The following is a 27,971-nucleotide window of genomic DNA, read 5'->3' on the forward strand; positions in this document are numbered from 1 at the left end:
GTAACCGTGTAATACTCTTCCATATCAGTAGGTGGCAGCCGGTAGCTAATTGCTTTGTAGATGTCGGGAACAGCGGAAGGCAGCGTGCAGGTAAAAACGTGTCTAATGCTTGAACCGAAAATAAACAAAAGGTGAAGCTTAGGGAAGGCTATGCAGAACAAAACTAAAACTGAACTGACTACAAAGTAAACAAAAACAGAATGCTGGACGACAGCAAAGACTTACTGTGGAGCAAAGACGGCGTCCACCATGTACAGCCGAACATGACATGACGATCAACAATGTCCCCACAAAGAAGGATGGAAACAACTGAAATATTGTTGATTGCTAAAACAAAGTAGATGCGGTTAATATTGCTCAAAGGAAGACATGAAACTGCTACAGGAAAATACCAAAAAAAGAGAAAAAGCCAATAAAAAGGAGCGCAAGACAAGAACTAGAACACTACACACAGGAAAACATAAAAAAACTCAAATAAGTCAGGGGGTGATGTGACAGGTCGTGACAGTACACCTACTATGAGACAAGAGCTATGTTGATGCATGGTTGGTTATGGTTTAAAGTCATACCCAACAATTGCGACAACGACTTTTTACTGTCAACTGAGTTTCATTTTTTAACGATTTCTGCTGGTGGTGTGCCTCCGTATTTTTCCAACGCAAAAAATGTGCCAGGGCTCCAAAAAGGTTGAAAAACACTGCTATAGAGAGCCTAGTGACCAACAGCATCTCTGTCTGGACTGGAGCCTGCAGTGCCTCAGACTGGAAGTCTCTGCAGAGAGTGGTGAGGACGGCGGAAAAGATCATCAGGAATCCTCTTCCTCCTATCCAGGAGATCGCAAAAAGCCGCTGCCTGACCAGGGCTCAGAAAATCTGCAAAGACTCCTCCCACCCCCACCAAGGACTGTTTTCACTGCTGGACTCTAGAAAGAGGTTCCGCAGCATCCGAAGCAGAACCTCCAGGTTCTGTAACAGCTTCTTCCCTCAGGCCGTAAGACTCTTGAACGCATTAAAATAATCCCCTCAATTCCCCCCAAAAATGGATTAACTCGCTGGCATATAAAGACAATATAACATACATCCATAAACGTGGATGCATATGCAAAAGTGCAATATATTTATCTGTACAGTAATCTATTTATTTATATCTGCACCTTATTGCTTTTTTATCCTGCACTACCATGAGCTAATGCAACAAAATGTTGTTCTTATCTGTACTGTAAAGTTCAAATTTGAATGGCAATAAAAAGCAAGTCTAAGTCTAAGTCTATCAGTAGACCTCTGCATAACATTGTATCCTTAATAACATTTTAAAAACAAAGATAAATAAATATAGATCAACTTACAACAAAAAAAATATTTAATTAGCATTGTTTTTTAGTCTTTAACAGACGAGATTTAAAGTGCATCAATTTGCCTGATATTAAATATATATATATATATATCTAATTGACTCAGTAGAACCATCCATCTATCCATCCATTTTCTACCGCTTGTCTCTCGGGGTCATGGGGGGCTGGAGCCTATCCGAGCTTCACCATTTGATGCTAAAAAATAGAATTAAATAAAGACCATAAATAATTTAAAAAAAAATCAAATGGAACAGCAACATTAATTTAGGAGCACAATATATAAAACACTTTAACCTACAAAACAAAAATGAAGAAAACTATTTGTGCTTCTTTTTTTTTTTTTCAAATCAAAATGAAGAAGTCAGGATTAATGGCTACAATGACCATGATTTGCAGTGCACAACTTTTCAAAGCGGGGTTTGAAGCATGATATTGCATGATGCTAATAAAGCATGTTCCCCAGGATCACACGTATTTGAGATGGTGGAGCATGTTTAGCTATTCCTCATCCCCCAGTGATACTTGTAAAAAACATAGTTTATTTGCCGCCATGGAAGCGATGATTATTGACTTTGAAGTGGCTTTGCACTGTGGAGGGATGTTAGCTGCTAGCTCTCAAGCGAGAATGCGGTGAGGACCCATTCGTTTGCTTGTCCATGCCAAATATTCGGGACACAGCTAGAATGTGTCATCAACATGCATTATGAAGATATTATAAAAGTAATAAAAGCTCTATCGTCACCCAAATGTATATAATTTATATCATATATCGACAATTAATTATGACAATTAATATTATATTATCACATTAACAGAGACATAATGCCACAAAGTCAACTGTGGCTGCTTTTCCAAGCTTCTGATTGGACACAATGTGCATGACAGCAGGTGAATTTGTTTGCATGTGGACACAGAATGTTTTGAAACTACACTTGTGTTGATGGAGATCGTTTTAACGTTTTATTGATTGTTTTTTAAAGTGTTCGTGTGGACATGGCCTAACTTCATTTTTTATTGTTCCACTGGGCCAACTAAAGCTTGCTCCAACCAACAATCTAATTAAACACAACTAGGTTACTGACATACTGCAGTTTCATGAGCTTGAACACGTAATTTAATGTAATTTGAAGAGAAGACCCATTTATTTTACCCCTATCTAAAGGGGGTTAAGCACTATTACTTGTCCTCCTAACTTCCAGGGAATTAACCCAAGTGGAGGCTATGGTTATAATACAGCCACCTAACACTATCCATTACCCATCTGACTCCAGCATCCATTCGGCTCACAGGTGAATGCGTTGGTTTATTCAGCGTGTAATAGAATTTGGCATGTTTCTCATCTGCAAGAGCCCAAAAGAGTACTGAGCTGAAACCAACAGCAGACAAGCCATGTCAACGTTAAGATGGTGTAGCAAATTAAAGTATGGGGTAACTCATCTTGAAACTCCACAATGACACTGTAGTCCAAAGGGAACACAATCATTTCACTGAGATGAATGGCTCAGTGAATTTCAAGGGCAGACAGATCAGTGGGGAACCATTACTTACTACACTGAAGGCTTGATTAGCAGCCTGGATGAAAAACCTTTTTGGAGGATTTTGTGGAAGAATGAAAAATGTAAAAAATGAAAACAATACTTTCTGATTGTTGTTTTCAATGACAGGTGTGTACAATATTGGAGACAGACGCACTTCTCCCCACACTAAAAGTATACAGCGAAGGAGAAAAATGTGTTTAATTTCTCAATACAGCGTCCTTCAGGTGCTGTGACTGAGAGGTATTGACGTGAGGAAAAATGCAGCAGGCGATGTGTCGGGAACATGGCACACCTTGTTTATAAATTATTTAGTTTGTTTACTGAGATGCTCACTCTTCCTTTATTTAACTGCTAACTTTTTGTCAGTGTTCCAATAACATTAATACGAGCCAAAATGTTTTGTCATCTCATCGAGCTGAACGAAGGCTGTTGTAGATTGTGTATTCGATGTGTGAGGTATCACTCTTTATTTTTGTTGGCCGAACTGTTGCACTGAACCAAAAGGAGGCGTTGTTGCAGAAGAACAAAGCTTGTTTATTAGACTTCATCGTCATTAGCCAAAATGCTTTGTGTTTTATTTTGATATCAAAAAGTAAACGGGTGTGGTTGTGGGCGGGGGCGCGGTTAAGAGGGGATGCGTATATTGACAGCTAGAATTCACCAAGTCAAGTATTTCATATATATATATATATATATATATATATATATATATATATATATATATATATATATATATATATATATATATACATATGGGGGTGGGGGTGGGGGGCGTGGTTAAGAGGGGAGGTGTATATTGACATACATACATATACATATATATATATATATATATATATATATATATATATATATATATATATATATATATATATATATATATATCTACATCCTGAAAATATGCAAACAAAACTGTGTTTAGATAATTGATACTTCAAACTTGCATAAATAAATCTTAAGGATATAATATAACTTGGCTTCTGAGAGCTTCAAAATGTAATGAATAAAATGCTAAAGTTGTTGATAAACAAGCAATTATTTTAATAAATAAATATGGTCATTTTAAATGAATTATTATGATCATTTAAAATTAATTATTTCATATATGTTTATTTTAATGTATAATTCTATGGCTGGATGTAATAAGGAGTCAGAAAAAATACAAATAAAAACACAATTAATTTTGATGTTTTTAGCAAAATATAGTAAAAATGTATTTAGGTTTTTTTTGTAATTAATAAATATATTTATTTTTAGGTAAGATAAACATAATAATACAATGTGTCTCTAGTCTGGATGATTTAGTTCTTGTCACCCTGTTGTCCTCCTGTCATAAAAAAAAGGCTGTCCTCACTCAGGTCCGCATGGAGCTGGAGGGGGCGTGGCCTCCAGCTCCGGCTGAAAATCGGGAGATTTTCGGGAGAATATTGTCCCGGGAGGTTTTCGGGAGAGGCGCTGAATTTCGGGAGTCTCCCGGAAAATTCGGGAGGGTTGGCAAGTATGGATTACCCCCAATACTTTTTAGACGTAAATAAAAATAATGACAACATAAAGGAAGTAGTTGAAAGCTTTAATAATTACTTTGTAAATATTGGACCAAAATTGGAAGAAAGGATTCCAGACCCAGTTTCAATTGAGGACTATAACGATACCATAGAGCGAAATCCCAACTCCATGTTCCTCAGTAATGTGACACAGGAGGAAATAGTTATAATTGTAAAAAAAATGTAAATCTAAGACTTCAAATGATTGTAACGGCATTGATATGGAAACGATAAAAAAGGTTATTGAAGAGATCTCAAGACCATTAATGTATATTAGTAACCTATCATTTCAAACAGGTACATTTCCAAACAAAATTAAAATAGCGAAAGTTGCACCAATTTTATAAGACTGGAGATAAACATCAATTTAAAAATTATAGACCTATTTCTTTACTTCCACAATTTTCTAAAATCATTGAAAAACTGTTCAATAACAGATTAGAGAATTTCACAAACAAAAATAGAATACTCGAAGAGAAACAATATGGATACAGAGCTATTGTTTCAACTTCAATGGCTTTAATTGAAATTACAGAAGAAATTACCAATGCAATACATAGTAAAACATGTGCGGCAGCAGTGTTTATGGATCTAACCAAAGCATTTGACACAATTAATCACAATATTTTAATCAAACAACTAGAACGATATGGCATCAGAGAGTTAGTCTTAAACTGGATAAGAAGTTATCTAACAAACAGGAAACAATACGTGAAGCTAGGCGAACACACGTCTACAACGCTAAATATATCCTGTGGCGTACCTCAGGGATCAATACTAGGACCTAAATTATTCAATCTCTATATAAATGACATTTGTAAAGTTACAAAAGATTTAAAGTTAATATTATTTGCGGATGATACAACAGTGTTTTGTTCAGGAGAGAACACACAGAAGATAATACAAATAATAACAGAAGAAATTAACAAATTAAAAAGATGGTTTGACAAAAACAGACTATCGTTGAATCTCAGTAAAACTAAAATAATGCTATTTGGTAACAGTAGAAGAGAAAGTCAAACACAAGTACAAATAGACGGAGTGGAAATTGAAAGAGTAAATTAAAACAAATTTCTAGGTATAATGATTGATGATAAATTGAACTGGAAATCTCATGTAAAAAATATAGTACCGGTACATAAAGTAGCGAGAAACACATCAATAATGAATAAAGCAAAACATGTTCTAGACCAAAAATCACTTCATATTCTCTACTGCTCGCTAGTGTTACCATATCTGAGTTACTGTGTAGAAATATGGGGAAATAACTACAAAAGTGCACTTCATTCACTAACGGTGTTACAAAAAAGATCAGTTAGAATAATACATAATGTTGGATATAGAGAACATACAAATCCTTTATTTATTGAATCAAAAATACTGAAATTCCATGACATAGTGAATTTGCAAACAGCTAAAATTATACACAAAGCAAACTATAACCTGCTACCCAAGAATATACAACAATTCTTCTCAAAAAAAGAGGAGAAATATAATCTTAGAGAAAAATGTAATTTAAAACATTTGTATGCACGTACAACACTTAAAGACCTTCAGTATATCAGTATGTGGAATTAAATTATGGAATGGATTAAGCAAAGCAATCAAACAATGTACTAATATGATCCACTTCAAGAAACTCTTCAAACTTAAAGTGTTTACAAAGTACAAAGAACAAGAACCATGACAAACATTCTCAATTTATTTCATCCATCCATTCATTCGTTCATTCTCAAAATAAACTTACTTATCTCATCATATGAAATATGACTTACTTCACCAATTATTATTATTAAATTATTATTATTTATTTATTTTTATTGTGATTACTTATGGAGTATATTGTGAATAAATTGTGAACAGGAAGTGAACAAAAAGTTTTAGCAACTGTTATGCAAAAGAAAAGGGGTAGGATTAAATAAGCTCTGCTTCTTCCTACTCTTTTTCGAACATGTTGAAAAGAGAAACTGGAAATTGTGATGTATCATGTTGTATGCGTGCATGTTTGAAATAAACTCAAACTCAACTCAACTCAACTTTGGCCATAATTGTCAGCCCTAGTGTTCATACATGAACACTATTTTTGTCTATATGGACAAAAAGTGCAATTACCTATTATGGCCATCAGGTGTCATCTTTCAACTTTCCTAAATATATACAGTATAAAAAATAAAAAATACGCATATATATATATATATATATATATATATATATATATATATATGTATATAGATGGATAGATGGATAGATGGATAGATAGATAGAAAGACAGATAGATAGATAGATAGATAGATAGATAGATAGATAGATAGATAGATAGATAGATAGATAGAGGTATATGCATGCATTGGAGCCCCTGCTTCGGAAAAAAAAATAGTTTGCCTTGGTGCCCTTCTAACTTGACTTGGTGCCCTAAAATATGAGCCCTCCTTTAAGGCAACACTTGCATTGACCTTGAAAAGTTAAAATTCGAGGCCTGTATTACCATATACAAATGTCCAACAATTACATCATATACAGCTGAAAAAAATTCCCGAAGTGCCAATGACAGTTATTACAGAAGCTTCTATTATTGTTTACACTCAGAGCAGCCATCGTTGAAGCTAACTCAGGGGTGGTGAGGACTTTTCCTGTCACAGTCTCTGTGTTTGTCTGCGCGTTCTTCTGTTATTGGCTAGAACCTGCTGAGCGCAATTATGATGTAGGTAATAGAGAGCTGCTGGCCGTCAAACCCGCTCTGGAAGAATGGAGGCACTGGCTTGAGGGAGCAGAACACCCCTTCATCATCTGGACAAACCATAAAAACCTGACCTACATTCAGTCTGCCAAGCGCCTCAATTCCCGTCAGGCCCGGTGGGCTTTGCTTTTTTGGTCGATTCCGCTTCACACTGACCTACCGTCCAGGATCCCGCAACGTCAAGCCGGATGCCCTGTCACGTCAGTTCACTTCAGAGGGTCCCACCAGTCCTGAGCCTATTGTTCCGGCGTCTTGTGTGGTGGCCGCAGTGACTTGGGATATTGAGTCGGTGGTCCGAAGGGCTCAGCAATGCCAACCAGACCCGGATAATGGTCCTGATAACCGCCTCTTTGTGCCTGACGCTGTACTTTCTCAGGTTCTTCTGTGGGCACACACATCCCTGTTTGCCTGCCACCCAGGAGTTGGCCGCACCATGACTCTCCTCAAGCGACACTTTTGGTGGCCTACCATGGATGCTGATACCCGTGCCTTTGTGTCTGCCTGTACTGTGTGTGCCCGTGGAACATTTTCCAATCGACCACCTGCTGGCCTACTCCATCCCTTGCCAGTCCCAAGCCGCCCCTGGTCTCATATTTCACTGGACTTTGTCACTGGCCTCCCGCCCTCTCAGGGAAATTCTGTTATCCTCACTATAGTGGACAGATTCTCCAAGTCAGTGCATTTTGTGGCTCTACCCAAACTCCCCACGTGCCTGGAAACAGCCAACCTCATGGTCCAGCATGTGTTCCATCTTCATAGAATTCCTTCAGATGTGGTCTCGAATAGAGGGCCTCAGTTTATGTCAGGCCATTGGAGCTACTGTGAGTCTGACTTCAGGTTATCACCCTCAGTCTAATGGGCAAACGGAACGGACAAATCAAGACCTAGAAGTGGCCCTCCGATGTGTCGTTGCTCAGAACCCCTCCTCCTGGAGCACCCACCTGGTATGGGTTGAGTATGCCCACAACTCATTACCCTGTGCGGCCACGGGAGTGTCACCATTTGAGGTATCCTTAGGTTACCTACCTCCATTGTTTTCTGCTGAGGAGGATGACATCTCCGTACCTTCAGTCCAGGCTCAGATGCAGCGTTGCCGCAAGGTGTGGAAAGATGCTCGTGCTGCCCTCCTCAGCTCTGTGGACCGAAATCGTCGATATGCTGACCGACACCGAAATCCGGCCCCTGTACCAGGTCAGCAGGTGTGGCTTTCCTCTAGAGACCTTCCCCTGAAGGTGGACTCAAAGAAACTTGCACCCCGGTATGTTGGTCCTTATGAAATCATTTCCATCATCAATCGAACAGTAGTCAAGCTCAAATTACCTGCACACTGGAGGATCCATCCCACCTTCCATGTCTCCCAACTGAAGCCTGTTTCGAGCAGCCTACTATCTCCCCCTGATACGCACCCCCACCCCCCTGTGTCATCGACGACAACCCAGCCTACACGGTCCGGCGGCTGCTGGATGTGCGCCGTAGGGTTAGAGGTCTGCAGTACCTGGTAGACTGGGAGGAGTATGGACCTGAGGAGCATTGCTGGGTGCCACGCAGCTTCATCCTGGACCCTTCCCTCATCTTGGCCTTTCATCGCAGTCACCCGGGCAAGCCTAGGGGATCGCCTGGAGACATTCCTTGAGGGGGGGGGGGGCACTGTCACAGTCTCTGTCTGTGTCTATGTGTTTGTCTCTGTGTGTGTCTTTGGGAGAGTGGGCGTGTTTTAGGCGTAGGCTTGGCTCCAGCTCTCAGCCTGGCACAGCTGATCCCAGCACCCTAATCACTCACCTGCCTGCCATCAACTCATCACCTGAAGCCTACAAATGTTTGGACTTCACTCGGCGCGATCACTAGATCGTTCACCTTTCTACATGTGGTAACGATTCTCGCCAGTTTGTCCTAGAATTCTAGCACTTTTGATAATCTTGCGAATCTGCCATTTTTGTGTTTTTGGCTCCTCATCTTACCCCTGTTTTCCTCTGCCTTCAGTTCCCTACCTGCCGTGTGTACCTGCCTCAGCCTGCTAGCCACAGCCTGCTAGCCTCAGCCTGCTAGCCTCAGCCTGCTCGCCACAGCCTGCTAGCCTCAGCCTGCTAGCTTCAGCCTGCTAGCCACAGCCTGCTAGCCTCAGTCTGCTCTCCTGGACCGCAAAGCCAAGGACTACAAGCTCCCTCCTTTCCCTCTGGTTTTATCAATAATAACCCTTGAACTTTAATTCAGCTTGTATTTTCTGCATTTGGGTCCACCAGTTTTACCAAACGTGACACTTTCCGAGTAGGAAATCCGACCTCGGTGGGCATTCCAGTTGAAATTTTCAACTAGGACGTTGGAAATTTTGACTTCCCAGTACGAATGGAACGCACCATAAGTTAGAACTAAATGCTACTTTTTATTACAAATAGCAATAGCGTATGATTTTAGCATCCAACCTTACAAGAACGAGCCAGAGTCAGACCAGCAGCGAGAGGAAAACGTAAAAGAACTTTCAGAACCGAGGAGGTCAAAGCATCTCAAAGGTTAGTTGATTAGCTTTGTCTTGCTACGTCTTCAGTGATACAAAGCTACGTATAGTAAAGGCTACATGGTATTAAAATGTCTGCATCCTTATCTGAAACAACTATGTATATCCATGCAACAATATATTGTAGGAACTGTTTCCCCGATTAAATGTAGTTTTGGGTAAATCCTTCTGTATACTGTCTTTTGACCGAGGAAGGTTTATAGCCAGGTTACCTGACCTGTGCTGGGTTATACAACCTGTAACAGAGCATTTTCGGTCATTTAGTCGCACGGTCGCCATATTTTTGTTTGGGATACAATTGTTTCGAGGGAACATAAAAAAAGCGGACTCACACAGAGGCTTTCCAGCAAAACAATTATACCCGGTATATCCGCTAACATCACAGATTGGTAAATGTCACAAGTCAGGGCAAATTTCAAGCGGCTGGTTTGGAAAAAGGCAAAATGGTTTTATAGCTATCTCAACGCCTACATGCTTTGAGCTTACTTTTTCAGTACTAATGAGGACACCAAACAAACAAAAACAGCTGCCAAAAGGCAAGAAAGCTGGGTTTTTCATATTCTGACCCCTTTGTGCAGTAGACGGCTAACCCAGATTTCACACAAGAGTATAATAAAATGTCAACATTTAATAATTGAACCAACAGTTATAATGACTTCATAATGGGTTACTTGTCATGTTTCTGGTAGCACTTGTTGGTCTACAACACGTGTCTTGGTATGCAGAAGTCTCACATCCATTCATCCAATCTTTGCACCCATCACAGCTTCTCTATCATCGAAAGAAGTGTGAAAATGTGGGAGGGCTTGGAGAAGCTCATCCACTCTGTTTAGAGTTGTTAAATTGCCAATAATTTACTTGAGGCGTTTTCCAAGAGCACACAACACATAATTGCTACATTTAATGTTGATTTGAAAGCTGGACGAATCTTGTATCTACCTAAGTTTTATTAGCAAATCACAGAGCAATCTTTCAGAAGTAGCATTGCATTTCTCTAAAAATAGTAGTTTTTAAGACAAAGAGTTAGTTAGAATACTGGTGATTCTGCTCTTCCCCTTCCATCTGTTTTGTTTTCTTCTATCTTCCTGTTTTTGATGAGCTGGGTCTTCAGTCCCCCTTATAAAATCCCATTAGCTTTTAATGAAGTCAGGCTCCTAGCCTCTTGGCCTCACCTCATTTAGCACGATTGTCTAGCAGCCATTAGCATGGAGGCAATTACAGCCGTACGACAAGAGTAATTGGAAATGCCGACAGGGACCCTGAGAAATGGGGGAAAATAAATATAAAACGATAAACTAATAAGCTTCCATTCAGATGGCAGGGAGGGGAGCTGCATGTGTCTAAGTTAAATCAACATAATTACAATTAGGGCTGGTAGGGTAAAGAGTGTGGTGAAGGAGAAAAAGATATAGATGGATTTTCTCATAGAGGTAATAAATGCAATGGAGGAAAATGTGGTATCACACGGTGACATTAATAATGAAAACCATAACCGTAACCCTACATTTTTTGCAAGGTCAAAAAGAGTGTATCATTGTTTTGGATGCTGTTTGTCAAAGACTGCCTGTTCTGCAAACAATTCTTCAACCACCAAGAGGATCAAGATTGCCAGAGGTTCAAAGGTGCAGGTTTAGGCTATGTCTACACTAAGCCAGATAACCCCTTAAACGAATAATAATTTAGCATAAGCCCCGTTTCAGCCACACTAAACCCCTCTTCTGACAAATTTATACACGGGCAAGTGCGCCGTGTATTTCTTGAATCTCCTGCTCTTAGCTTTGTATGGACTCATTGATCATTTACAAACTGAGTTCGGAGAGGAAGTGACGGCAGAAAGGCAGCGCCCCACACCGGAAGTGACGTCAGAAAGACCGCGCCACAGCCAGCTTCATAATAAAGCGGTTCCGTAACTCGGAGCTAACCACTGAAGAAATATGGAGGCGAGTCATCCAGACATGCCTGTGTTTCTCCTTCTTCTACATGTACAGACGCTTGTAGAAATCACACATGAATACCTTAAGAGAAAGCGATTGCAGCTATTTCGGATACAACACTTCTCAGACGGCAAGAGAACTTTCGAATGTCCAGGTCAGCTGTGATTCTACTTACCGAAAAACTTTGTCCATTTGTAGAAGGAGAGTCAACGAGAATGCTCCCGTGGATGTGATAAAAAAGGTAGCGTGTGCTTTGTATTACCTGCTCGTCGAGGGAAGACTACGGAAAACATTGAATGCATTTGGACTGGCAAAGCAGACTGTATCAGTTATTGTCCGACATGTATGTGGCAGACTCAACGTTTAGGTCCAGAGTATATAAAATCACCAAAAAGGAATGGACAATGAAGGTGAAGGCAAAAGAGTGAGGAGTGTCCTGACCAGATATCTAAATCCCTAGATTGATTGTTGTCAAATGTTCTTTGTCACTTTGTGTACTTTCGTGTCCAATAAAGATTTGATGAATTTATGATGGCTCAGGTGTGATTCACTACAATAGGGCCCCACAGCACACTGGATTCCAGTTAATTGAAATACCACAACACTGGATATTGTTCAGATAAGTTAAATTTAAGAACTTGCACACAACGCAACACTGGAGGTGACTATGACGTGCGCATTTTCCGCGCATGCGTACTAGGTCTCATTGCGCTGGCAGACGCAGACGGAGGGGGTCTTAAATGACCATTGTGTGTGAATGGACAAGGATAAGGTTAGGTGGGATTTATCCTGGATAACCTTAGTGTAAAACACATCAACCTTTTGGGGACTGCTCGGTTGAGTTTGTGAAGCTATGTTAATTGCTCAATATCAATAAAGATATGTCCACGTAATGACAAGAATGTCAGTCAAACATTAACGATTCAAACAACGAATGGGCTTTTGTCAAAAACACAAAAAGAGTCCGGGACCAGCATACTGATACATTAATGTGTCAATCATGGCATCGTTTGAAAGCTAACACTTGATAGTAGCATTAATTATCAATAAATAGAATATGTTCATAGTCAGAGCATCAAGACTGTTTACAAGCTTCTAAATGCATTATTTAACATAAAAATTCCCACAAGTCCAACCAACACGTGAAAATACTTTTACAACGGGGCTTAGATGTGCTGAAACCACGGGCGTAAGTTGCTCTGTAAAAACTTGAACAACTTGACAGTTGCTGCTACGACCATTAGCCATGTTGTCAACATTGTGTGTTGTTAGCATTGCATGTCCCCCCCTTGTTATTGAACATTGCTCACGTCAAAGGCTTATCAACATCATGTGGAGCTGATAATCTCGAAGATGAAGATGAATAAATGTGTTTGTGTGTGAATCTATATTACTGTACTATATGTCTTGTTTATGTCTTATATGTACACTACAGGGCTGGACGATTATGGCAAAAATAATAATCATGATTATTTTTGATAGATATTGTAATCACGAATATTCATTACTTTGAGAACATGAGTATTTATTGTACCACCAAAACTCACCTTTAAATGTAGTTTAAAAAAAAAACTGGATGTAAAATAGTAACGAGTAAACCACAACAAGTAAAATAATAATAGCAGTACATTTAAATACAAATAGCAATATAAAAACAATACAATTCAGTTTATCCCTTTTGTTTTTAATTCAGTTTTTTTTTTCTTTACCACCATAGAGTGTGTGCTTTTTGTCTAAAATAAAATGTAATAAAATGTTTGGTAATTAAATGCAAAAATCGTCATATTTATTGGTGCCTTACATCTTTGGACAATTTTGACCAGTATTTTAGGTCCAAGCTGAAGCATAATCATTTTGTAAATGTATCAATAAGTGCTTTAAGTACCCTATGCTTATTTAAGGTACTTTTTTGAAACCTTTATTTTGTTAGTGCAGTCAAACCGGATGTGGCGTGCTATTATTGTGAAGGGGGAACTGTGCAGTGCTGTTGTTCTCAGCTTGACGAGAAAAGAGGCAACTCACTTGATGCTGTTAAAAAAAAGGAAAGCTCCTCTCAAGTTGCGACCACTGTTTGTCCATGCATTAATCTTACATCGATGATGTGGTTTTTCATCAACACAAGCAGATGAGATGTGTTGTGGGTGTATGGATTGTTCTTGTTAGCTTGAGCTTCATAGTTTAGATTGTTTGTTTAGTTCAGGACTGGTGTGAGTGTGTCGCGGATAAATGAGCGCAACTGGACACATTCATTTGCCAAACAATTGTACCTTCTCATCACAATAACAACATTTCACTTGCATTTATGTCAATTTCCCTGATATTATTTTGCGTTTGTCAGCGGATTTCGTTTTTTGGGCAAATCGGGAAAGTCTGTCCGCGGTTTTATGAACGCAGAAATCATTTGGCCTAACTTTTTTGTTAAATTTAGTGATGACTATTTTAAATATGCGTTGTGTGGGGATTTGCATGCACGTTGCGTGGCCCATTAATCTTTTTTTTTCAATTATTAATTTTTCATAATCTTGAGAAGCCAAAATCGAAACCAAAATGTTATTTTGATTAATTGTCCAGCCCTAGCCTGGTCTACTAAGATCCAATTAACAAGTACTAAATAATGTGTGCAAACTAGGGCTGGGCGATATATCGATATACGTTCTCACGCAGTTGCTCTTAGCTGCAGGCATTACACTACATGCCCTTCTCACTCTTTCTAGTCTCTCCTTCTCACAGAGACTTAAACAAGCGCACCTTCTTACATACGTCACATACGTATACGCCCTCGCGGAGCAGAGAGGTAGCAACATGGGTAACGTTAGCTGTGGTGCGAGTGGTAATACGAGAGAAAGAAGGTGCGAATCTGGTAACAAATGAAGGAAGAATTAATTCCCAAGAAAAACAGCACGGGGTCCATCGTCTGGCGGTGGTTTGGCTTCAAGTGGGAATATGTCGAACAAGTGTGGGGCAAAAGCGTTACAAAAAGTAGCATTACTGCTAATATGTAGCATCATTTGAAAAGTCACCTGCTAGAGAATGAAGAGTGCTTGAAATTCCGCATGTCAACATCTCCGTTCGGTGCCACACCAACAAAATGCCGAGGCAACTATTTCCACATCAACACCGTATGAAAAAAATAGTCCACGACATAAGGAGATATTGTCCGCCGGAACCTACCACATAGCGAAGGACGTACACTATTTGATTTCCTATTATGCAGCTCATTTTTATTTGACACTTATTGAAATATCTTGTGTGACATAATGCACAAAAGTGCACTTACATTGTTTTAAACTATTGTAGTGGCGTTCTGTACAAAAAGTGCACTTTAATTTAGTGTTGTTTTGATTTGTCATCTTAGTGACATCATGCACAAAAGTGCACTAATAGCTTGTTTTAAAATGTCTCTGACAATCTTGCACTTTCTGTTTTGAAATGACATGAATGTTTGTGCCACTGCTTAATAACTGTTTAATAAATACAGTTTTGGTCAATTGACTTAGTTGTGATTTCCCTCTCTGCATGAAAGTTTAAAATGAGCATATATTAATGCAGTATGAAGAAGAATGTTTTAATGTAGACACATAGAATCATCATACTGCTGTGATTATATGCATCAAGTGTTCATTCAAGGCAAAGGCAAAATATCGCGATATATATCGTGTATCGTGACATGGCCTAAAAATATTGAGATATTAAAAAAAAGCCATATCGCCCAGCACTAGTGCAAACTATAAAATTGTGTGTAGTGTTCACTATTAAACGGCGTAAGGCGGGTGGTAAGATACAATTGAGAACAAGTGCAAATAATGAATTATAAAATCCATCCATCCATCCATTTTCTACCGCTTGTCGCTTTCAGTGAATCATATATTTTAAAAAAGTGCAAAAGTGATGCAGGCCCTCCTATTTAAATGAGGATTTTGCGGCAATGCCGGCTCTCACCGTGGAAACACTCATTTCCCTCCACATTTATGGCATCATATGGTCGAACATGTGGTATTTTGTCATGTTGTTGACATGGAGCACACAATATAATATGTACTACCTTTTCTGATTCTAATAAAGCATGATCTAGTCAACAGAAGTTATTTTTAGCACCCTGAAGGTGTGCTGTGACGCAAGTAAAAATGCAAGAGGTTGTTTTTGATACAGTATATTATAGTAATATAGCTCCTAAATTAAAAAACGAACACCATTCAAATAAAATACCAGCAGACACCGGAAGGAATCAGTTGAATTTGTTTGAATAAACCCCTTGAGTCATCCAGCAGCTATATTATAAGATGTCATTGCTGAAAAGACATGATTGTATATAGTGTTATAGTGTGATCTTTGATCATGTTATCTTGTCATTTTTGCTGACACATGGCGTTGGTATGTTTAGAAAAAGCTACAATGTGAAACTCATTACTGCCGGAACACAACCCCCCTCAAGCCCCTGCCCAATCCCCTACCCCCACATACACCCGTTCTCTAACTCAAACACGCACATACACATACACACACTTTACTACCTCCTAAGCTGAATGACAGGTGGCAGAAACACGATCTGTAAAGAGCTTCATCAAAGAAGCCTTGCAATGGGCATGCTGCCCACTCATCAATCCATTGGCAAAAGCACAGTCTCTTCCACACTTGAATGTTGCTTTAGGAATGTGCAGAGAAAAGGGGGGAAAGCCAGAGGATGGGGAGTTAGGCTTCAATGGTCCCAGAGCATGGAAAGGTGAGGGGGACAAGGGTATAATGGAATTTTTGGCTGACAAATCAGATGCCAAGGCACCGGGTGTCTCGGGCTCAAATAGGAAATGGGAGGCTGGCTCCCACAATAGTCTATGAGAGAGTCCCAAGTGAGTTGTCCACAATAGAACATGAAGCAGCTTCTGTCAACAATAGCTCCCAAGGTCTCAATGCTTAAAGTAAGATAGTTCCACCCTTCGGAGTGCCTTTTAGTGCAGGCATTACTGCAAGAACTATATGTATCTGTGACAACTTCATACTGGGAATTCCTGCCACTGTCTTGTAACGTTCAGTTTTTGGCCCAGTATGCACTAATTTTGTCATTTCAAGTTGCGAAGGAGTTGGAGCAAGTTGAATAACGCAAACCTAATTTAAGTTTAAGTTAAATAAAGCCAATGCAATTATTTGTAAAACTATCCTTGGTGGGGGAATCCGAGGAGGTTTGGGGTCGGAGGAGGGAGGTTAACGGTGGAGAGCACTTAAAAACTGAAGGCGCAGGACACTGGCTAATACATGATTAGTCTTAATGGAGGACCACAGAATAGGAACAGTACAACCAGACCAGATGTTTTCATACTGCACATCCATGGCATCATGCTCCAACATGTGGCGTTTTGCTATGTTGTGGAACACGCAGCGCACAACTATAATCTGTGACACTAGGGCTGGGCGATATGGCCTTTTTTTAATATCTCGATATTTTTTGGCCAGGTCACGATACACGATATATATCTCGATATTTTGCCTTAGCCTTGAATGAACACTTGATGCATATAATCACAGCAGTATGATGATTCTCTGTGTCTACATTAAAACATTCTTGTTCATATAGTATTAATATATGCTCATTTTAAACTTTCATGCAGAGAGGGAAGCCACAACTAAGTCAATTGACCAAAACTGTATTTATTAAACAGTTATTAAGCAGTGGCACAAACATTCATGTCATTTCAAAACAGAAAGTGCAAGATTGTCAGAGACATTTTAAAACAAGCTATTAGTGCACTTTTGTGCATGATGTCACACAAGATATTTCAATAACTGTCACATAAAAATGAGCTGCATAATAGGAAATCAAATAGTGTATGTCCTTCGCTATGTGGTAGGTTCCTGCGGGCGTTATCTCCTTCTGTTGTCGACTATTTTTTTTCATACGGTGTTGATGTGGAAATGGTTGCCTCGGCATTTTGTTGGTGTGGCACCGATCGGAGATGTTGACATGCAGAGTTTCAAGCACTCTTCATTCTCTAGCGGGTGACTTTTCAAATGATGCTACATATTAGCCGTAATGCTACTTTTTGGAGCAACGCTTTTGCCCCACACTTGACAAATTACGGTTATCTGTTCGACACATTCCCGCTTGAAGCCAAACCACCACCAGACGATGGACCCTGTGCTGTTTTTCTTGGGAATTAATTCTTCCTTCATTTGTTACCAGATTCGCACCTTCTTTCTCTCGTATTACCACTCGCACCACAGTTAACGTTACCCATGCCGCTACCTCTCTGCTCCACGAGGGCGTATACGTATGTGACGTATGTAAGAAGGTGTGCTTGTTTTATGTCTCTGTGAGAAGCAGAGACAACAAAGAGTGAGAAAAGCCTGTAGTGTAATGCCCGCAGCTAAAAGCAACTGAGTAAGAACCAATGTTCCCTCTAATTTTTCATGTGTGTGAGCAAATGCAAAAACTCCCTGAGCATTCAGTGGAGCCCATGTGAGCAACATCAGACGTGCACACTGTGGCTACACCAGCAGCACACCTGTCCCAAACCTGACTAAATAACAAGTTCAATCTCCATCCATCCATCCATCCATTTTCTACCGCTTGTCCCTTTTGGGGTCGCTGGAGCCTATCTCAGCTGCATTCGGGCGGAAGGCGGCATACACCCTGGACAAGTTCCGACGTCATCGCAGGGCCAACACAGATAGACAGACAACATTCTCTTATTATTATAATCATATGACAGCAGTCATTTCCATGAGGTTATTTTCTAATATAAGTGTTTAGGCCCACTTACAATGACAATAACAAAAAATATTGTTTCTCATCAACTGTGTACTTGTATTGTTTGTCTGGGTGGAGGTCGTGCTTTGGAAATAATGTGTACCCCTTTCAGACATTGCATTTAGTTCCCATTAAAACATTCACATGTTGCACAATGAGATGTAAGGAGGGGATCATGTGTACATTCCTGCAACTTCCTGTTTGTAAAAAATATATTTTTATTAGTATTTATTTAATATACTAACAGCATTTCATGATTAATATTTATAAATTAAGATTACTAATAAATGACACTAGAAGAAGCACACATTTGATTGGTTAATCATAGTGTAACGACCTGGAATGACACTTTATGTGTGGTGTTGGAGTTGTCCGACTTTTTGTGTGGCTGTAAACGCATCAGTGGCTAAGTGCCATATGTGCATGTGTTGGAGAAAGTGAGAAAGAGCGACCGGCTGCTATTGATATAACAAAGTTGCTTTTGGTCTGGTTTGTACTGCAGAAAATGACCAGTTTTGCTAGATATCATTTTTTTTTACTAATGTTTTGGTGATGTGTTTATGGCCGAAAATAAAGAGTTTTGCTCAGTAAAGTGATCGATGGAATTCATGTCCTCAAAGTGTCTCGACAGACGTTACAATATTTGAACAATGATGACGAAAACTGTTTTCCCTGTCGTGTGCGTGTGTCGAAAATTGTTATGCGCTTATTTTTTTATTAGATTTTGTGCGTGGCATAGATTTGCCGTGCGCAGAGGACGCTTTAGCAGTGCGCAATTGCACAGGCGTGCACCTTAGAGGGAACATTGGTGAGAACGTATACTCGAATATCACGATATAGTCATTTTCTATATCGCACAGAGACAAACCGAGTATATTCGATATATCGCCCAGCCCTATGTGACACCCATCCATCCATCCATTTTCTACCGCTTGTCCCTTTTGGGTTCGCGGGGGGTGCCGGAGCCTATTTGGGAGGACGGCGGGGTACACCCTGGACAAGTCGCCACCTCATCGCAGATTCTATGACACCATTTCTAGCCAATATAGAGCGCTCCTCTAATGTAACCTACAACTGAATCTTCTTTTTAACACTCTAAAGTTGCACTCCGGGACACGCAAGCACTAACATTGACATTACGCTGGAAAGATCCAATGCAAGAAAATGCATGTTGCAAGAAGTTTGTCCATATAGGAAATATATTGATTCTCTTTAGTGTTTAATGGGGCAAAACATTGATTTGGGTAGAAGCCAGCTTTTCAAAATACACATGTATTTCTTAATCGATAAATGTCCAAACTTTTTCCATGCCCATTCAAAAAATTGAAGGACGAGGGGGGCCACCCTGATGCATTTTGTACATTAGAATGCTAAAAACAATCTAAAAATATGCAAAACTAGCTGAACAAAACATCCACATGTGTGTTATAGGTGACAAAGAAAAGTGTGTAATATCTAAAACACATATCTCATTAATAGGGAGGTAATGTTATGAAAATTTCATATACTATTATCATGACCAAAATGATCGCAGTACTGTTGAATGTGCTCATAAAGTAAGTACTTATATGAACAAAAACATATTTTGAACATGTTGTTTTTTTAAATAACTAAAATACATAGACACACTTTTAGAACACCCACTATTTTGCATATTTTGTGTGTTTTATGCTTCATTGACAGTGTTTTAGTCTGAGTATGTTATCTGTTTTTATGGTTAAGGTTTTATTTTAAAATATTGGTTTGTACAGAAGCACTTTAAGATGTATTTAAATGAAAAATGCATCACAAATAAAATGTACTATTATTATTTATCATTTATGGCGGCTGTTGTGTCATTCTACTCTGTTCAGTGGTCTTTGAACGCACTATAGAAACACCTTTAAAAATAAAATAGATAAAATAATAATAAATAAAATGCAAGATAGTGCTTGCAGTACTGTGATCAGTGTGGTGCACCGCGCTATTATTGTGAAGGGGGGGGAAGTGTGCTGTGCTGTTGTTCTCAGCTTGACGAGAAAAGAGGTGTTTAAAAAGATGCTGTTAAAAAAAGAAGAAAGCGCCTCTCAAGTTGCGACCAATGTTTGTACAATAGATTTAAATCGATGATGTCGTTTTTCAACAACACAAGCAGAAGAGATGTGTTATTGGTGTATGGATTGTTCTTGTTCGCTTGCTCTTCATAGTTTAGTCGCTGTTTCAAGTGGCCCTTTCGACACTCCCTACATTTCCATGCATTAAATTAGTCTGATTTCTCAAATAGTTCAATTTTATTTTTTTATTTTTTTCTTCACAACTCGGTGTGAAGTTAAGTGTCCATGCACACTCTCTAATGTGACTATTGGTTAAATGACGTGCGCCTCCCGTACACTGGGGGGCACTTATTTCCTTTTAGGTTGTATTAATGCATTGCTTTACCGGTTGACCTAAGACGTCACACTAGGGAATTGCGGATCTGTCTCTAATGGTTATGTTAATGTTAAATTATCTTGGATTGCACTACGAACATGACGCTACTACCAATAATGTATAGGGGCAAATGAATGTTTGAAGCAAAGAAAGGTCCATGGAAGTGTTTTTTCAAAGGAATTTTCGGACGGAGAATCATGGAAATAAAATATTTGAATGTCTTTGAGGTCATTCAAAAGTTTCTGTGGATTGATGGAAGAAGTTTTAAATTCGAAGGAAAAGACCGTTCGTGCCGCGACTGATATTGTTCAAGATGAAGCTTGCTATTGTTCTGGACAATTTTGCCATTTGTGTGGAATAGAGACTTATTGTTAGTCAGTTTGGAGTGAACAAATGCAGCGTGAAGAGGCTTGTGTACACTTTATAGGGCAGTGTGGCTCGGTTGGCAGAGCGGCCTTGCCAGCAATTTAAGGGTTAAAGGTTCAATCCCCGCGTCTGCTATCATTGTCACTGCCTTTGTGTCTTCAGGCAAGACACTTTACCCACCTGCTCCCAGTGCCACCCACACTGGTTCAAATGTAACTTAGATAATGGGTTTCACTATGTAAAGCACTTTGAGTCACTAGAGAAAAACACTATATAAATATAATTCACTTCACTTTATTATTTGTCTTGTAATATATCTGCTTTCGTTCTTTTTCATCTCATTCGTATTTCGTTCGTAAATCCGAATTACGCCGGCATTTAACATTTCCTGAGCTACCTTCTTAAATAAATCGTTGTTTCTATTTTTTTTTACGACACACACACACACACACACACACACTCACAAACAGGCGCACACACACACACAAACATGCAAGGGGAAGAGGCACAACGCTGATTGAACATTGATTACGCTGTGACGAGTCTGATTTTCGCAAGGTGGAACGGGAGGTCACGCACATACACAGACACATATGGCCCAAGTAAATACTGTAAATTATCATTAAAGTACTTCATAAAACTACTGTATTTGTTCGTACTACATTCGATTGTTTTGTTTTTATACAATATTTCTTGTCTAAAAATGTGTTTTTTTCTTTTTAAAAGGCATGTTACTTGTTAAAATGGTGCTGTTTTGGGAGGCCAAGCACCAATTAAATTGATTTTGAGTTTAGATACAAGTGTTTTGAGTTATGAGCTCCGTGACAGAAACAAATAAGATCGTAAATTGAGGTACTACTGTATTTTATACATTACCATTGTCTGACAAGACAATGGTGATGGAATGGGGAAAACATGAGTCATTTTTCCTTTGATACTAATAACTAATACCACAGATTTGTATTCAAATATATGTACAACGTTTTGTTTAGCCTTTCCTAGTAAAACAAAATAATGCTATTTGGTAACAGTAGAAGATAAAGTCAAACACAAATACAAATAGACAGAGTATATTTTAAAAGGGTAAAAGAAAACACCGTTTTGGGTGTAATAATGGATGATAAAAATTAACTGAAAATCTCGTGTAAAAAATATACAACATAAAATAGCAAGAAACAAGTCAATAATGAATAAAGCAAAATATGTTCTGGACCAAAAATCACTCATTATTCTCTACTGCTCACTATTGTTACCATATCTGAGTTATCGTGCAGAAATATGGGGAAAAAACTACAAACGTATGTTTCATTCACTAACAGTGTTACAAAAAAAGATCAGTTGGAATAATACATAATGTTGGATGTAGAGAACACACAAACCCTTTTATTGAATCAAAAATATTGAAATGCAAACAGCTAAAATTATGTACAAAGCAAACTATAAACTGCTACCCAATAATGTACAACAATTCTTCTCAACAAAAGAGGAGAAATATAACCTTAGAGAAAATTGTAACTGTAAACATGTGTATGCACGTACAACAATTAAGAACTTTAGTATATCAGTATGTGGAATTAAATTATGGAATGGAGTAAGGAAATCAAACGAAGTACTAACATGATTCAGTTTAAGAAACTGTTCAAACTACAAGTTTTCACAAAGTACACAGAAGAACAATTATGATAACCATCTTGAAGCTTTTAAAAAAATGAGACAATCTCATTAATCTCCTAGGTGAACCAAAAATTACTTAGCTATTTTTTAATGAGAACTTTAATTATTGTGTATATGTTTATATGTCTAGTATTTATTATGTATCTAATATTTGTTTACTTACTTATGGTATATTTAATGTATTTACTCATTTATTTATTCACTGTTCTGTTACAAATAGAGAACAAAGAAATTGGATAAAATTGTTATGATATGAAAAGGGGTTGGATTAAATAAGCTCTGCTTCTTCCTACTCCTTTTCGGACGTGCTGTAATGAAACAACTGGAAATATGTGATGCATTACATTGTAATTGTATTGTATGCATGTTCGAAATAAACTGAAACTAACTAACTAACTTTTTAAAGAAAATATATACATCATAGCCAATAATGCAAATTATACAATGACAGCATATTGACACCACACACTGACCCCACCCATGGCCACGCCCCCACCACCACAAATAAATTGGCAGTCTGTGGGAAACACTAATCGGTATTAGGGCTGGGTATTGAAAAGGACTTCATGGTACGATACGGATCATGATACTTGAGTCACGATACAATACAGTATTGCATTATTGTGAAATGCAATGTATACATTCAAAATACACCTTCAAATAAAAGTTCTACCGGTACATACAGTGTGTACACTAGATGACAGTAATAATTTATTAAACATGGATGAAAATATGACTTAAAAATAAAATTAAAAAATCGATATTAAAATATTAAGACATTAAAAATCGATGTATTGTCATATGGATATTTTTTCCCACCTCCATTTGGCATATCGGATATCAGGACGAAAGCCAATCAAAAACCGTGAGCGTCAACTGGACAGATAACACAATTAGTACTTTATCAATTTTAAAACAAAGGAATTAACTTACAGTCAGCTGGCCCACCACAGCGTAGGACCTTTCAGTTGTGTTTTCACTGTGGCTTAAGGTCCAACTCGCCAAAGATTCTGCAAACACAAAAGAAACATGTTTTATCCATGTGTCATAATTTTATATTGAAGTTTACTTTGCACTAAACGTGAAGTTGTTGTGTAATTATACACAGTCTGTGAATCCAGGCCAAAAACAATATGGAGAAAATCCAATGACCTGGATGAATGAGCACATCCATGATGATTGGTTGGTGTTTGTATGAGTCACAATTGGCTAAGGTGAGAGCAAAATGTTACTTGGGTTAGGGTTAGGGTTAGTGTTACTGGGTGTTAGGGTTTGGGTTAGGGATAGGGCATACTTGCCAACCTTGAGACCTCCGATTTCGGGAGGTGGGGGCGTGGTTGGGGGCGTGGTTAAGAGGGGAGGAGTATCTTTACAGCTAGAATTCACCAAGTCAAGTATTTCATATATATATATATATATATATATATATATATATATATATATATATATATATATATATATATATATATATATATATATATATATATATATATATATATATATATATATATATATATGTATAGGAAATACTTGACTTTCAGTGAATTCTAGCTCTATATATATATATATATATATATATATATATATATATATATATATATATATATATATATATATACATATATAAATAAGTACGAGAAATACTTGAATTTCAGTGTTCATTTATTTACACATATACACACACATAACACTCATCTACTCAATGTTGAGTTAAGGGTTGAATTGTCCATCCTTGTTCTATTCTCCGTCACTATTTTTCTAACCATGCTGAACACCCTCTCTGATGATGCATTCTGCTTCGTCTCCTTGTTGTGTGCGCAGTTGTGCACTGCACTCTCTAAAAGCCCGAGATGTTATTGTCACATATGCATGTACAGTAAATGGCAGTATTGTCCTGTTTAAGAGTGTCACAACATTGCTGTTTACGGCAGATGAACTGCTTTACGGTAGACGAAAACGTGACTGCTCTTGTTGTGTGTTGTTGCCGCGCTGGGAGGACGTTAATGAAACTGCCTAACAATAAACCCACATAAGAAACCAAGAACTCGCCCTCGATCATTCTATAGTTATAACGTGATTGGGCAGGGACACTGCTTATATTGTGGGAAAGCGGACGTGAAAACAGGCTGTCGACATATCACTCAGGTCCGCCTGAATTTCGGGAGATTTTCGGGAGAAAATTTGTCCCAGGAGGTTTTCGGGAGAGGCGCTGAATTTCGGGAGTTTCCCGGAAAATCCGGGAGGGTTGGCAAGTATGCGGTTAGAGTTAGGGTTTGGGTTAGGGTTAGGGTTAGGGTTCCCTCACGTCCAGTGTTACTTACAAAATGTTACTTGGTGACTATAAGATTGTAGCTATTATTTTTGCTAAACGTTTAAAATTGTTTCTGGATGACATAATTGATGAGACACAATCAGGATTTATGAGAGGGAGGCACATATCAAATAATATCAGGCTTGTACTTGACATACTGGATTACCCAGAGGTCATTAATGATGAAGGCTTCCTTCTCTTCTTGGACTTCTACAAAGCTTTTGACTCGATCGAACATGAATTTATCTTCAAGACACTTGACAAATTTGGCTTCGGCAATTTTTTCCGCAAAACAATCAAGACGTTGTACTGCAACGGTAATAGCTCGATAAAGCTAAAATCTGGTACATCTCCAAAGTTCAAATTAAAACGTGGGATACGGCAAGGATGTCCCATTTCTCCATATTTATATTTGTTAGCCACCCAATTGTTATCGGTTCATATAAAAACTAGTCGTTTAAAGGGGATCTCTATATTAGACAGAGAAATAATTATCAGCCAACTGGCTGACGACACAACACTCTTTTTGAAGGACTCTTCTCAAATTCCTCCTGCCTTGGATGTGATTCATGTATTCTCTTTGGCTTCTGGTCTCCGTTTAAATGTGAATAAGTGTGAACAATTCAAATTAAGGAGAGTATTAATTACCTAGGAATACCTATTACTAAAAATCAGAGTCCTAGATCGGTCTTGAACTTTTCTCCAGTTGTAGAAAAAACTAAAAAAAAATTGTACCAATGGCTACAGAGAGATTTATCCTTAAAAGGCAGAACCTTGCTTTCCAAAGCAGAAGGTATCTCCAGGCTTACGTATGCGGCTATTTCTTTAGATGTTAACCAAAAAATATGTAAGACTATTGACAAAATACTTGTTGACTTTATTTGGAAAAACAAAATTCATTATATTAAGAAATCTGTTATAATGAACAATTACAATCAGGGTGGTCTAAACTTTCTGGATTTCACTACACTAAACAACACCTTCAAGATTAATTGGATAAGACACTATTTGAAAGACCCTACCTCAATTTGGAACTTCATTTCTCATCATGTAATTTCTAACCATGGAGGCCTAAAATGTTTGTTATTGTGTAACTACAACATTGATAGGATTCCTGTTGCTCTTTCAAACTTCCACAAACAAGCCCTTCTGGCATGATCTCCTATATACAAGCACAATTTCTCACCGACAAAATACTTCATTAGGAACAATAAAGACATATGTTACAAAAGTAAATCTCTTTTCCTCAATAATTGGTTCAAGAATGATATTATTTTAGTGAGTCAGGAAGGTAAACTTTTTAATTACCAATCATTTCTCAACTATTTAAGGTCCCTGTGACTCCCAAACAATTTGCTATTGTATTTGATACCATTCCAACAGGTGTTGTTATGTTGTACAGGGATTACTTATCTCCTCTTTCTGCTGTAAAAAATGTGAATGATCCACTTGACACTCCTGTGGGGAAACTTTGTTTTGATCAGAAAAATAACAGAAAAATCCGCAGCTTATTCCAAAATGATTGTGTGTCTGTCTCCTATGTAATTGCGCTCTGGAATAATGTTGTGAATGACATCTGCTGGGTCAAATCGTGGTCTCTTCCTAACAGGTATTTACTTACCAACGAAGTCAAAGAGATATCTTTTAAAATCATTCATGGTTATTACCCTGTAAAGACTGTGATGGTTAGATACAAGTAGGACATTGATGTTACCTGCACCTTATGTAACATGCATCCAGAGACTGTTTACCACCTGTTTTGGACTTGTGAAAGCACTCGATCACTATGGCAAAGCATCTGTCGCTTCATCCTGGACAATATTCATGACAAATTTGTGCTTTGTTTTAAAAATGTGCTATTTGGATTTACACTGTATGAAAATACATTTGAAGAGGAATTTTACCTTTGCAACCTCATTATACTATTGGCTAAGTTTTATATTCATAAATGCAGAGGTAGGTAGTAACGCACTACATTTACTCCGTTACATCTACTTGAGTAACGTTTGGGATAAAGTGTACTTCTAAGAGTAGTTTTAATGCAATATACTTTTACTTTTACTTGAGTATAGTTATAGAGAAGAAACGCTACTTTTACTCCGCTCCATTTATCTACATTCAGCTCGCTACTCGCTACTAATTTTTATCGATCTGTTAATGCACGCTTTGTTTGTTTTGTTTTGTCAGACAGACCTTCAAAGTAGGATCTATCACATGCCTGCGTTTCACCAATCAGATGCAGTCACTGGTGACTTATGACTCCGTTTCACCAATCAAACAGAGCCAGGCGGTCACATGACCGTCACACGTGGACCTTGACTTAAACAAGTTGAAAAACTTTTTCGGGTGTTACCATTTAGTGGTCAATTGTACGGAATATGCACTGTACTGTGTAATCTACTAATACAAGTTTCAATCAATCAATCAAAAGTGTGAAGGTAAAAAGATTTTTTTTATTTCAACCGTACCTCCCGTCAAAAGCCTAAAGACTGACCGCACAGTTCCTGTCTTCACAATAAAAGTGCTGCTCCATTGCGCCTGCGCTAACAAAATAAGAGTCTCCGAAAGCCAGTGCAAACAAGCTAGCAAGCTACGGAGTTTGCCGCCAATGTATTTCTTGTAAAGTGTATAAAAACGAATATGGAAGCTGGACAAATAAGATGCCAAAAACCAACCACTTTCATGTGGTATTAGATAGAAAGGAGGAACTTTTTTTCTCCCCCCGTGCGTCGGTTGAGGTGGGCGGGGTTGGGGGGTGGGGTTTGGTGGTAGCGGGGGTGTATATTGCAGCCCGGAAGAGTTAGGGCTGCATGGGATTCTGGGTATTTGTTTTTTTGTGTTAATGTTGTGTTACGG

General features: G+C 38.4%; 1 protein-coding gene across 1 annotated transcript in view; it reads right to left on the bottom strand.

Annotated features, from left to right (window-relative positions):
- Positions 1 to 27,971, bottom strand: part of pknox2 (pbx/knotted 1 homeobox 2) — a 355,828-nt gene that overhangs the window by 258,556 nt on the left and 69,301 nt on the right. Inside the window, exon 2 of the mRNA XM_072913859.1 lies at positions 23,738 to 23,814. The gene's annotated coding sequence lies outside the window, so the exon portion shown is untranslated. The remainder of the gene's footprint in view (positions 1 to 23,737; positions 23,815 to 27,971) is intronic.

The sequence above is a fragment of the Nerophis lumbriciformis genome, linkage group LG09, assembly GCF_033978685.3.
Source record: "Nerophis lumbriciformis linkage group LG09, RoL_Nlum_v2.1, whole genome shotgun sequence".
NCBI classification, from domain to species: Eukaryota; Metazoa; Chordata; class Actinopteri; order Syngnathiformes; family Syngnathidae; genus Nerophis; species Nerophis lumbriciformis.